Below are 14,762 nucleotides of genomic sequence, written 5' to 3'. Positions count from 1 at the left end.
GTTCGCGAATCGGACATCGTTAGAGGAGAAGAATATACGAGAGGTAAACCAGAAAAAAAGGAGGAGAACAGGAGAGGGTGGTGACATCTGAGGTGAGTGATGTGCTATGCCAAAATTATTAACCTGGACATAAGGGCAGGTGAATTTATGATTTGAGAACATTTAATTATTTGCCACTTTTTTTGGTAATAAGTTTGAAAGGCTGGAAATATTTGTGGACGTGCTTCGCCCTAACAGCGTTTGCAGACGGCGGATAAACGCCTCGGCAATGGGCTTCTGACTAACAGTATCGGATATTATGCTACAGTAACAAACAAGCTGTGGCTTGATATATTGTAACTATTTTGACGCGTCTTTGATATTGTTATATTATGTTCGTTTTAGTTGCGTTGGAATGGTGTAAACGGGGGTCGTGCGTGTGGTCACAGCCCTCCTGAATATCGCTTGACTTAACGGGTCACTTTGTGTTTCGCGTTTGATTCTTCACGTTTATAACTAATGTCGCTTCAACATTAGGCTGTATATTATTAAATAAGTGCCATTTTTGCCGTTTATTTCGCCACGGTTATTTTTACGCGCCTCGCCTCGCCTCTCCCCCTCTCAGGTCCATGGCAGGCTCCAGCCCCCCGTTCAAGGCCAGGCCAATGGAAAAGTCAAAGCAGCGGGAATCCATAGCGTATTATACGGGGCTGTGGCAAACGCGCTTGTTTGTTAAGTTAAAGCACCAACTTGTGTGTTTGAAATAATCATTAGTGTGAGCGCGCCCGTAGGCCCGTGTGTGCGTACTCGCTGCTGTAGGTGCGCGCGTCGCAGTGGCGAGACTCTAGTCCCGTTTTATGACGCCCGTTCTGCGGCAGGCACAGGCAGCTCCAACAGCAGACATGTTCTCTAAAGACCATTTCACATTCTCCGGTCCTCTTACAGAAGTACAATAGCCAATTATACTGTACACCAGTCACCGGCATAAAACCTTCACACAGTAAGGCCTTTCCGAGCCGTCGTATAATTGGGTTGAAATGTAGAAAGCCAAATGTAACATTGAGAGCAGGTCTGGGAATTGTTGGTACTTCAAAGCTTGTTGCTACATTTCTGGAAAGCAATGTTTGTCAGATGAAATGGTTTTGGTGGCTAGTGGGTATTCGTTTTGTTTATGATCTTGCAAATGTGTTTGTAAATGACAAGAGGTCATTTCCACTGAGTTGGGTCCCTGGGCCTTCTACAGATGTACAGATGTCCACAATAGATGTTGGTTGTGATTGCTTCATGGGTTTGTCTTACCTCTAATTACTGCACTGTTTGTAAGCTAACTGTAGCTTGGGGCATACATTTATAAATATTATTATAATTAACAATCCATAATAGAAATCCTATATATGTGGTTGTGTTCCAAAATTCTAAGACTACCAGTGAAAATGCTGTAGACCTATCTTTTTAATCAAAGGGTTCGTCAAAAAATGGAAGATTCTGTCATTATTTACTCATCCTCGTGTCCTTCCAAACCCACAACTTTCCTTCATCTTTGGAACACAAAAGAAAATATTTTTAATATTCTTTCCTATTTTTTTGTCCTTAATTACAGAATCTAGTAATTAAATACGTAAATTTAATAGTAATTTTAATAGTAATTTAATAGTAATTTAAGTCTTCTGAAAAGAATCATTTTATGTGATTAAGTTTTTCATTTATAGTTTTATTCACATATAAACATTGATGAATGCAGCTCAAACATGCATGCTTAATATTCAAGAAGGTTTGTTCTTGTGTGTCAACCTTGTTCTTTATGCGAACCTTAAAAACTTTCAGTTTTTGGTGAACTAACCCTTTAATATTTTTTTTTTCTGACAAAATTTATATTGTCAGGCCAGCATAATAATATGAGTGTAAAATATTTTGTGAATGTAAAAGGGGTTTTCAAACTTATTCTTCATATTTATATTCTTTTGATTTAGTACCATGATGACAACATTAAAGCCAGTTGTTTAAATTTGGAAACAATATGTTGTTTGTCTTTATGTCACACTTCATATTTTTCACAATAGGACTTACAAATATATAGCTAGCTGCAATTGAATTTTAGGAAGGTGGTCCCTTGCAAGTGATCCTGATTTAGCCTATATGATCGACTCATTTATGTGTTACTGGTTGGTTAGAACTTGATTTGAATATGTTCAGAATAGCATAATCTTTTAAAGTTTCAGTAGAAGCAAGACAATTTGACATTTTGTACAAAGGGATTCACATGATCAGTATCACAAATTTAAATTTTATATTAATAAGTGACATATTAATAGTGCAGAATTTTTGTTTATTTCCTATAAACAATATACAAACTTTCAGATCTGAGTAGCGGATACTGAGTGCAGGCATTTTGAACCATTGTTTCTGTGAAAACTGTAAGGACACATTCAGTATGCATAATGCAGTTAATCTCAGTGTAAATAAAACCTTTTCAGTGGCTCTTTCTCTTCTTCTTGATCTCCTAAACTTGACTTTTATCCCTTCACTCCTTGTCTGTTTGTTGTGCAACAGCAGCTCAGTTCAGTCTGCTATAGTGAAAATACTTGTTAAGGATTCAGATTTCCATGTGCTCTGGCTGGGATAAGGTCTCTGCTTTGGGATTGAGAGTCTTCTGGAATGTTTTTCTGAAGGCTGTTGTGGTCATAAAGTCTTATTTCCAGAGCCTGTGGTCCTCAAAAATGTTTGTATGATGCAATGTTTGTTATAACACTCATCACAGGATATATTTTGGTTAACTGCTGCAGCAGTTAACCAAAATATATCCCATGGTGAGTGTATATATTTAAAAAAAAACAGTAAATAATGCTATGTCTGCCAGCCTATGTAGTAACAGGATTTTGTTGGGGTGTAAATGTGCTTGTTATCACAGGATATTTAGACTGGTGGTAGTCAGACATTATTGAAGGCTTAAGAGTGATATATTTAGGGTATTTGACGACTACCTCATTGGAAGTTCATTAACTAGCATTTTATGGTATTATGTGGCCTAAAATTGTCATACACAGCTAAGATGGAAGAACCCCCAAGGTTTGTCATGGCAGTATGACCCATTTTACAATTTGGATGGAGACCTAAACATTTAATTCATCTCATCTCTTACATTTAAAAAAATAAAATGTGTGAAAAGAAGAAATACATTTAGTGCTAGATAAATGCTACAAATCACTGTCTCACTGTACTGAGTAGACCGTAGCGGTGCCAAATCCTGGCATTTTACAGATGAATGATTTCTGTCTTTTCCAGACTTTCAGAAGTAAGTCCTGCTGATTTTGAGACAAAAAGATTAGTCTGTTCCAGTTTCAAAGCTCTATGAACTCCCATTGCAAGTGCATTACTGTAAATGATTTTTGGCCATTTTGCAAACTGAGGGGCAAATGTTTTTCTGTTAGCACAGATGCTGTAGATAAAGCTTAACCCAGAACATTTATCCCTATGATGCAGCAGCTGCTTTCATTTTCATACTGCTCTGTCTGGATATTTCTGTTTTTCTAATGAGACACATTGCAATATGAAAATTTACCCTGCCAATATTTTCACCTGCCCCACCACAATTTCTTTTTCTTTTAAAATCTTTTTTATGTGCCAGGGAAAAATCTGTTGCATTTTCTTTAATAAAGAAGGGTTTTAATTTAGTATTGGTATCGGCTCTGATACTGCCATTCTTTGCTGGCCATCTACAAATCGGGTATCGGTCGGACAGAATCGATCCTAATCCGATATTGTGCGTACTATTCTGTGTTATTGTTAAGCCCCACAAAAACCATAAACACATTATAAAGCACCATAAAGTTTTTGTGCACTGTATTCCAAGTCTTTTGAAGCAATTCTTTAAAAAAAGCAAAGCTTTAATGTGATGTACAGATGAATATTTAAGTCTTTAAATTAAAGTTCACATAAACACTTCCTAATTGAAATATAAAACTGTTAAAAGAAAAGGCTTACTAACTTTTGCATAGATATAATACACTACGCATCAATATATCGTCCCTTTGTGCTTTGCACTTTTTCAATTTGAAGAGCTGTGATTCGTTGATTCAAGCATATCATCCTGCGCACGGAATGTGCATAAGCGATTTGTGGCGCTCTTTATTGGAGCCTTTCATATTGTAATACTTTTGCACAAATTCACAGCCTTTCTTGTTTTGTCCTTTTTTAAAAGAAAAGTCTTTTAATTTAAATATATTTACTTCTATAGAATTTGTTTTTCATTAATGTATTTTATAACAATACATATAGCAATGTGTAACATTGCACCAGGTTTCGTGCTACGCTTGTTCACTTTGATTTGTTCCCCACTAAATAATTTTTTTCACTAAATGTTTAGATTTCATAAAATTATTGTGCACTCGACATGATTTTTTTGCTGCTGAATTATCCACTAACCTAGTTTATAATATATCTTTGTCATAGATTATGAATATATATTTTTTCATTTGTTGTTTATCTTTATAATGAAGTATCAGTTCTGAAAAAATGGTATTCGGAGCATCCCTTGTTTAATTGTTTGTTTTAATTACTTAGCTGGAAATTACACAGCTATTAACTCCTTAATAAACATAATAATTATTTAATTTGTTTATGTTGTTTAACTAATGCTTTCAATAATTTCTTACAATTCAGTTTTGACTGGCATATTTGTAAGCCTGCAATCTACCTGTTTAAATCCTTCGAATCTCAACAACATTCAATTTATTACAGTAAATGTTTATGTCTACAGAAAATGTTTATGGCCATTTGTAAACTAAATTTGTAAGGCTTCGGGTGTCATCCGCTTCTAGTTATTATTGCAAACTGGTACTTATCATATTGTTTTAATTTATTATCATAAACACACTGGTTTGTAGCGCAAATAGTTTTACTGTTTACATCACTTTAGGCTTGCTACAGTAGTCTTTTACCGGTGTCTCACTTGAAACGGGCCTCGCAACAGAAGGGTTCTCCATCTGCTTGCACTCGGAAAAAAGCTCCGCCCCTCAGCTATCACGGAAATTAATTGGGTCTTTAAAACGCCCCCTAAAAAAATCAAGATATATGGGGCAAAAATGTCCCTGTATGAGTTCTGTTTTTTTTACTTATAACAGGATATACAGTAGAGTGCTGTTTTCCTGAATATCAGCACAATTGCAAATGCAGCCTACTGCAGCCTACTGATTTTAAACAACAGTTCAATAAAAAAAGTGAATGTTAGGTGACTTTCATTTTAGACTTAGAACCTCATCTGTTTTTGTTCTACTTCTCAACAAATCCACAATAGAGCAATTGTGCATCTCAGTGCAACTGAATGAGTTCGCAAGTTGAAGGAATCAGAAGGAATTGAATGAGTCTCTAGTTAAGATAATGACTTGCCGCCACCTACTGGCAGTTTTAGTTTCAATACATTTTTTCCATCGTTTCATTTTATATGTCACGCCTGCAGTTGATAAAATCATACCTGCGGTGCAGCTGCATTAAATTCTGTCCGCACTTGCATCAGCTATTTGTTTGAAACAGGCCTCGGAATTGCAAAGGCCGCCTCTGTTTGGCTGTACACAGCACAGTGCAGCAGAAGTCAGATTTCACTTACCACGTGACGTGACAAAAATTCACTTATCAGATGACTGACTGATTTGGTGCGCAACAGATCCTGAGCATTATTGACAAATGTCTTATCTTGTAACATGTGCAGTCAGTACTGATACTCCCTATACACATAATACACATGATCACAAATTCACAAAAGTGAAGAACCCTTCACGTACCCCATCAGTACCCCTTCCCCCTCCCCCTCCAGTAATAGCAGTGTTGTCGCAAGTTTATTTACTGGTGTGAACATTTCCTAACTATGACATCCCTTCTGCTCTTTGTTATTCTTTAAGTTATTAATCTATAGGAAAAAATAAATTGAAAATCTTGAACACTCACAGAAAATAGCTTACTTCCGCTTTGAAAAATAAGGTGGATAAGGCCTAAAAGCACAGGCTTATTGTTGAGCTTTGAAATGTGCAAGAATTAACCCAGAATTTGCTTGTTCTGTGTTTGTAAATGCTATATGTGTATTGTATATTTCTTCTCCATAAACTGCTCCATAAAAAATGTATAAATTGTAAATATCAGATGAGACAATATCCTACTCATCAGCCTTTTTAAATTATTCCTCATGCTCTGTTATTCCATTGCTCTTTCTTTCTCTGTCTTTCTTTTTTTTACACACAGACACAAAAATCTTTAGCATCAGACTGGAGTGATATTACTTTGTCAGTGTATTGGTGGTAACCATCTTCACACAGGATCTGGTATCCTTATCGCAGCCTGTGTTATTTTTTTAGGTAAGCGATGTGATGTCATTGCTAATAGCAGCTTCCTCTGGGCATACTCTCTCTCTCTCTCTCTCTCTCTCTCTCTCTGTGTGTGTGTGTGTTGGTTTATTTTCCAGCAGGCTGGTGCACTATGTCTCTGTCTCCCTCTTTAAGGGCCTGGAGTTGCTGACTGAGGAAAATGTGAGTCAGAGGGGGATAGGGAGAGAGAGAGAGAGAGAAGGGGGCCGAGAGGGAGGTGCTGTGGAGAGACTGCAGCTGAAGGGGGGTGGGGGGCATGTAGTGCAGGGGTACATCTGCACTGTTGGTTTATTGCTCTGTTATATTGTTTTACAGGATAGTGGTTTTACTGCAACCTAGTGAAGTGTTCATTTAGGATTACATTATTACGGGAATTGAATGAAGGTTGTAAACTTAAATAAGTTTGCAGGGTACTTTGATTTTGTGAATCTAAAGTAGCCACAGGCTACTTTGAAATAACTTAATTTTGGTCAAATTTAATATTTAGGAGCCAAATTTCTTTTTTTTTAGTTGACAAGTTTCATAATAGTTTGAAAAAAGATTGCTATTCAGAATTGGTTTAGGCTAGTTCTCCTTTGATGCTGTCATTGTAGCGATCCTGATTATTTATTTATTTATTTTTTGCACTTGTGGTTTGTATGAACTCGTACGATCTCATTTACATTTTTAAATGATATACTTACTCTCCACTGATGGTTTGGTTTAGGGGTGAGGTAAACGTAAAATAGTAGTATTTTCTCATGAGGTCAGGACAGAGAGAGTCAGTTGAAAATAATAAATATCATTAGTTTGGGATGTTATTTGACGAAACTGTGTATGACTGTATGAATGCACACAACTGTTTCCCAAATGTCACCATCAGTGTTTAGATTTTAAATGACTATGTCACACATTTTAAATTTTTGTTTTCATTTGTGACCATTTTAGACCAAATTTTAGACAAACTGACTCTGTCATTTCTCTCCAAATACTAGGGCTGTAACGATACGCGATATAAAATCGAAATCGCGATACTCAGGTCCACGATCCTGTATCGCGATGTGAGAAGGCAGAATCGCGATCACACCCCTTCCAACTCCCAGAGTTATCCTTCCTGTCCAGAACCAGGGCTCGAATTTCGGCGCGGGTATTGCGCATAATTCTAATCATTCCCGCAGGTCTCCCATTTATAATGTGGGAAATTCCCGCAATCGTAATCCACACAGATAATAAAATAAAATCATTCTTTTAACAACTATCTTCCAGACGCAATTTCAAAAACCGCGTGAGTGTTCAGCGGTGCCGCGCGTCTTCTATCTCTTCTCATAATGTTTTGTGCAAGGCAGGCATCAAGCGCTGCGGCGATAATACACACTCGCGTTTTGGAGTCGGGACCATAGACTGTAAGGTCGGGACATGACGGAATATTCACTTGCACAATCGGGCCAGCAGTGCATCGTGACTGAAGTCTTTTTAAGTCTTACCAGTTTAAACATTCAAGCGATTTTAAACTAATCAGTGCTCGCGCGCTCTCTGAGATTATTTTCTATACGCACATTCATAGAAAATCCGCCTCAAAAACAGCTGGCTAGTAACTATTTTTCGCGGATTATATTGCTTTAACACGCAAAATTGTCAATTTCGGTCTTTGTGAGTAGGCTATACTCTAAATAGGCTATAGTCGGTTTTGTCTTTAATAAACATAAAACGCATGCCAGTATAATGAACACAGGATCCGTGCACTAGCTCTTAAAGTGACGGCAGCCATATGTGTCTGTCATTAATTTTGTTGTCAAAACAACAAAAGATGGCTTTAAGTTAAAGGAATCAGGATTAATAGCCTATGTATTTAATTTATTCAGGACTAAAATACTACCCAGTGTTATATTCCATTTGATTACTTTATTCAGTATCTGTATATAAATACTAGTGTTAGACCTATTCAAAAACTTTTCTCTTTAATTGTCTTTATTTGTATCTTTATTCTATTGTATTTATTTGTGCTACTTTTTTCAATTTAATTAAACAATTTAAATCAAGCTTCCTTGTGATGTGTAAATTCTTAACAACAATAGGCTATTACCCCATTGTAAAAATGCAACGAGCGCAAACATTTAGGCAAGATAAATGTAATAATTTTGTTTGGAAAAAATGCCCCCCCTTTCTCCCCTCAAACAAAAAAAATCCCCCCCATGAGAATCATCTAAAGGGGGGATCCCCCTCCTCCCCCCCTCCCCTCCCCTCAGGCCCATGAGAACTACCACATCTTTAAATTACTATTAGTATTATTTGAAGTTAACATTATAAAATAGCCTACTTAGACCTACACCACAAAACTAGTTGAGGATAAATTATTTAAAATTTGGCAATTTCAGCATTATGGACGTGAAATTTGCAGCCAAAACTTGAAATATAAATTCTCAGAAAGTGCATTAAATTAATCCTCAATTGACCGGCAACACGTCCAACATGCAGATGCATATTACGGCACCATCCCGAAATCAATTTAGTTGGAGTACAGAACACAGCCCAAAAGCAGCAGCCTACACTGCCGTATAGTATAATAATTTGCATAGTTATTATTGTTCTTTGGTGTTTAGATTATACAGGTTTTTCCTAATGTTATTTAATAAAAATACCGGTATTTTTTTTCTTCTCTCAAAATCTCTTTTTTTTCACCACAAGCCCCGCCCCCTCAAGCCCCGCCCCCGTGATAGAATCGCGATACGAATCGAATCGTGGGTCAAAAATCGTGATACGAATCGAATCGTGGGTTTGGTGTATCGTTACAGCCCTACCAAATACCTATCAGGTTGTCATATTTCAGTTGTTCAATTGAGCATCAAATGAACGGGAAGCTCAGGGAAGTTAAAGCAGGAGTACCATGTTAACATACACAATGTAATATGGAGTAAATTTACCCTTTTGATGTGTGTGGTTGTGTATTTCCCTTCTGCTCATCAAAACATTTTCTATTTGTGGCTTTGCGTTTGCTGAATAAAAGTTTGGATCGTATCCGAGAGATGCGGCTCCCTCTGATTCTCAAATGGCTGTGTAAATAAAGCTTACGACTGAAAATCGGCTTAAAAATTGTCTAGTGGGACGTTGGCCTTAGACTAACTTCAGAGAACTGAGGAGGGAGCAGCCAGACTCATCATTCATCCAAATCAGTCCTGCTTTCCACAGAAAGGGGGTGTAAAGTCATGCCACAATCCCACTGTCATTCTTAGTGTGTGTGTGTGTGTGTGTGTGTGTGTGTGTGTGTGTGTGTGTGTGTGTGTGTGTGTGTGTGTGTGTGTGTGTGTGTGTGTGTGTGTGTGTGTGTGTGTGTGTAACATTATCACACTCCTCTCATCTGACCAACAGTTGCCTCGGGGTTGACTCAGGATTGTGAAAGTGCTGTTTCATTCCCGCTGTGTGTGCATGTGTGTCCCTATGCCTGTTTTCTATCCCGGCCTAACAATAGGAGGCTTGTATTGTTATTTCTTGCTCCCTGTTCTCTCCATCTCTCTCTCCCCTTTCTTTCTTACTCTATGTTGCTGTTGAAAGCAGACAACCATGTGGTCTGTTTTCATAAAGAAAGATGATGACAGATGTCTGTCATTTACGTGGGTGAAGATATAAATGGTGAAAAAAGTTTGTATGTGTGATTGAGTTGGGTTGCAGTATTTGCTTGACATTAAATGAAAAACACTGATTTGCCTGATAATTCACTGGCCCCTTGAAATGAATGGTCACAATTATTGACAAGCCTGACATCACTTCCTATTTCCTGTGGATGTTTTCACAGAGCCTGAGTACACACTCTCTCACATTCCTCTGTGTGTTTGTTCAGAGTGATTGTGTGTTGGCATGTCTGTCGAGAGCAGGCCAGGCTTATGTTTCTTCATGCTTTTCTGAGAAATGCAAACGGACATTTTCGGAATGAATTTGTATGTCTGCCTTTCCTTGCTCGACCTTCGTTCTGTGCTGCACTGAAATTAAATCGTGTCAGTCTTGTCTCGCTCTGAGACAAATGCAGAACACTGCACATACATTTTCTAGAAAGTTCCTCTGCCTAGCCAATCTTCTCCCGTCTGTAAGCTCTGTCAACGTCCATGTTGTTTCTTTTTTTTTGACAGAATGATGAGGTGAGATGCAGGTTACATAGGCACATGAAAGTAAATCTGCATTTCCAATTTTTTTTAGTGCGTGTGTGTTGTCAAGCGTATGTTTTGTCAAGGCTGTCAGGAGCAGATGGTAATTTTTATGCTAATTTTCATGCCTCAAAGCAATGCGCTCTCAAACCTGACATGTCCAAAGGTGCGATTGGTGTGCGTAGATGTTTCTCATCGGTCATGTCTGCTGCTGTAAATTCATATTCACCTATCACAAGCCAAAAGCAAGAGGATCACTGAAATATCAAGATGTTTTATTAATGCTAGAGTGTTCTGGGTGGTTGCCAGGGTGACGCTATGCTATCTTTAGTTTGTTTGTTGATTAGTTTCTGGTGGTTACTTTAGTCAAAAGATCCTAAATTATCAGGCTAAAACAGGGATTTGTTCAAATAATGACTGCAATCTGAGGTGCCTTTTTCCAATCAACTTCATAACTAGCTGCTTTACTATACCATAGGGTTGGGAATCTTTTGTTACCTCACGGTTCTAATCAAATTGATTCTTGAGTTCACAACTCGATTAAAAATCAATTCTCGGTTTTGAGTCAAATTTCAGTTTGATATATGCAGAGATTTGATTATAGTTAACTGTTTTGTGTTACTTTTCCTATTTGAATGTGGTAGACAGTTTAATAGGTCTTGAAGAAAAAAATCCCACTGAATTAAATGTCAACTAGCTAGTAACGACTGTTTCCCGAAACCATAACTATGTCACACATCCAATGTTTGGACCATTTTGTTTCATTGATAGAAGTTTTGTTAATGATGTGGTGTGGAGGTGGTGGAGTACACTGAAAAAAATTTGATATACTACAATTTACTTTGATACAGTTTTCACTCAGAAATTGCCAGTAAATTTCACAAATAATTACACAAAGAAACACATTGATTTAAATAGAAAAATTTGAAGTAGAAAGATTGAAATAGTATTTTCTTGTAAAATGTACTCCAGTAATCTTTTTATTAATCTAAAAAGTTTAATAACTTCTGCGAGATTAAAATATAACTCGAGATTGAATGAATGTCAGATTTTAAATAACAAACATGACACGTGGAGGACTACTTCTGTCAGGGATCAGCCAGGCTCCATCACCATCCAATCACAACGATCACTATCACCTGTGTATTAATCACCAGCACTTGCACGCCATCTGCTCATCGCCACAAACCCTTATAAGCACACACCTCACTCTGGCACTTTGTCTGGTCACGTACATGAGTTCCCGCTATTGCTATTTGTTTCATATTATCAATAAACCTGTTTCTCACCTCTGCCATTATTGTTTGGAGTCTCTGTTCCGTAACAGAAGATCAGACCAACACCATTGAGAATGAGTTCCCCTGATCCATTCCAGGAGATTGTGGATGTACTCAACCGAGCACTCACCGGATCCACTTCCGCATCACCCGTCACCTCCTCTCCTTCACCACCAGTGGCCTCCAGTCTCGTGGCCAATCTAGTGCACTACTCTGGTTCGGCGGAGGATTGAGACGGATTTCTCCTTCAGTGTTTGCTGGCCCTGGAGATGCAGTCGCCCCGCTTCCTCACCGGGAGAGCGAAGGTGGCATTTATTATTTCCCTGCTGACAGGGCAAGCGCTCCATTGGGCCCAGACTATCTGGAACCAAAATCCTGCCGTTACACAGTCTCTGAGTAACTTCACCTCTCACTTCCTTCACGTTTTTGGGAGTCCGGATGGCGATTCATCAGTTGGTGAGCAGTTATACTATCTTCATCATGAATTCTGATTATATCATCAAGTTCCGGACCCTTTCGGCCGCCAGTGGATGGAATGAGCGCTCACTCCTCACCATCTATCGGCAGGGACTAAATCCGCGTCTGCATCTCACTGGTTTACTCCATGGGTTTAGAACGGTTCATTCAGCTCACCATCCACACCGATTGTCGTATGCAGCCATGCTTGGAAGACCTACAGGGCCAGCCATCGAATTTCCCACCTTGCCAACCAGAGTATACCAGCACTCCAAAACCAGTCCCCATGCAAGTGTATAACACGTCTCACAATCACTGAGCGGCAGAGGAGGCTGACCCAGGGTCTTTGTTTTGTACTGTGGTGCTGGTGGACATATTACAGCATGACCCATCATTCCACCACAACCTATGGTGAGTGTCATCCATTCTTCCTCAGTCAACATGAAACCCCTCACCACTGAAGTTACCCTTACTGTCTCACATGTCTCTCTTCCAGTACACGCCCTCCTTGACTCTGGGTCAACTGGAATCTTCATCTCCGATTCCCTCTGCTGCCAGCTCAATCTCCAAACAAGGCCCACTGAAACCCATTAGGTTCACTAGATAATCGCTAAACCTCTCAATAAGAAGAGTGTACGTTTCTCCGTGGGACCTCTCCAACTGCAAGTGGGACAGCTGCATACTGAATCCATCTCTCTACTGGTTCTGGAGAATTCCATCACTGGTATCATCCTAGGGCACCTGTGGTCAGTGCAACACGATCCCGTTCTCTCCTGGGTAACGGGAGAAATCCTGAAGTGGGGCAATAGCTGCTCTCCACATCTTCCTGCACAGGCCATGGAGGAGTACGTAATAGATATATCTGATATGTTATTCCTGGATCTATAAGGATAAATAACCTGGCCGAACATCGCCACCACGTTGTGGAGGTCCTCCAACGCCTCCGTGAACATCAGCTCTTCCTTAAAGCCGAGAAATGCTCATCAGTCTACTGCCCAATTTCTCAGCTACAACATCAGTGAACACGGCATCCAGATGGACAAGAGGAAGGTGGAAGCTGTTCGGAACTGGCAAACCCCTTCTACCATCAAGGAACTTCAGCGTTTTCTCGAATTTGCTAATTTCTATCGCCGGTTCATTCACAACTACATCTCCATCACCTCTCCGTTAACCAATCTCCTTAAGAATAAGCATTATAAATTACCTAAAAAGTTACTTATAGTCCCTTTAAGTGAGAGATTTAGTAGTGATTTTTGTTATGCTAATTTAGAAGAATTTCTGTTAATGTTGATTTTAGGAGAGTTACCGTCCTGGTGACAAGTGGTGCATGTAGTTTGGTTTGAGAGCAGCAAGTAGCCTTGGCAATGTTAATGCTTTATATTGCTGTACTCATACAAGTGGTATACCATTCTATTGTAAGCATGATAGCAAATTAGCAAGTTAGTATTTATTGAACTAGCTTGTTATAACTAGCTAAGTTTATAATAACAAAAATGTTCACATTGAGATTACATGAACATTTTAAGTTAAATGTATGGATTAGTGTACTCAAACATTTAAAGTTAAGAAGTAAAATGTATGAGTACAAAATAAAAGTCTGCAAGTTCTGCTTACTTAAACTTTTAATTTCTTAACTTAAATATTTTGAGGCAACTGATTGCCTTAAATTTTTTTAGTTTTGCCAACTTATTCGGGTTTACAATGTACCCTAAGAAAAATAGTTTTTTAACAGGAAGGGCGGACAGCAGTGTGAGTTAAAGTCCAAAGTCTGGACCCACTTCGGTTTTTAAACTATTGATGAGACAAACAAAATCGACAAAGAGTACGCGATATATAAGAACTGCCTGGTAAAAGTAAAGTGCATGGGTAATACCACAAACATGCAAAGCCAACTTGCAACACCATCACCCTGATCTCATTGAAAATGTTCAATTTAATTTACGGACTGAAAAACTTTTTATGCGGTTTTCTAACAGTTTGGACTTGAATAAAGAAAGAAAACCATTTCACAAGCATTTTGTTTTCACATTCAGGCAGATATCGTGATGTATCATAGGATTATCTAGCAATATATTGATTATCGCAGAATTGCTGTATCGTGACAATATCAGTATTGTGAGCCATGTATCGTGTATCATATCGTATTGTGATCGTACCCTGTGATTCCCATCCCTAGTTCATTGGAACTATGGTTTCGGGAAATACTCAATTGTTGAACTATGTTGCTATTGACAGAACTCGCAACCATACTTGGCTAACAATACTTTTGGGAAACATGCCTCTGGGTAGTTAAATGTATTGTACGACCGTCCCACTTTGAATATCCTACAGACTGGTCTAAAAATCTGTTGGCCAAAGCCCTGTTAAATTGCAGATTGCTGGTTTTAATGGGTATTAGTGCAAATATATTGCTACACAATCTGATCAGGAGATACAGAGTTTCACAGAAATGAAATACAGAGAGGGAGAGATAAGCCCTGTATAAGCTGTTTTATGTAATATCGAGACTTTGCTGTGATTTGGTAATGCTTAGTTTAAAATGTATGTCCACAGGTCAACACACAAATTTTTGCATTTTGCAA

The 14,762-nt window shown here is 38.4% G+C and overlaps 1 protein-coding gene across 14 annotated transcripts in view; it reads left to right on the top strand.

Moving 5' to 3' along the window:
* apbb2b (amyloid beta (A4) precursor protein-binding, family B, member 2b) overlaps positions 1–14,762 on the top strand; it is a 70,054-nt gene continuing 55,292 nt past the window's right edge. For 5 of the 14 annotated variants that reach the window (XM_077204541.1, XM_077204524.1, XM_077204497.1 and 2 more), the window contains exon 1: positions 1–92. The gene's annotated coding sequence lies outside the window, so the exon portion shown is untranslated. The remainder of the gene's footprint in view (positions 93–14,762) is intronic. The other 9 variants (XM_077204559.1, XM_077204565.1, XM_077204562.1 and 6 more) reach the window with 4 other exon arrangements.

Source organism: Siphateles boraxobius, unplaced genomic scaffold, assembly GCF_051911475.1.
Source record: "Siphateles boraxobius isolate OS27281-9 unplaced genomic scaffold, OSU_SipBor_1 119, whole genome shotgun sequence".
In the NCBI taxonomy this organism is placed as follows: Eukaryota; Metazoa; Chordata; class Actinopteri; order Cypriniformes; family Leuciscidae; genus Siphateles; species Siphateles boraxobius.
This window is presented reverse-complemented; position numbering and strand designations above follow the sequence as displayed.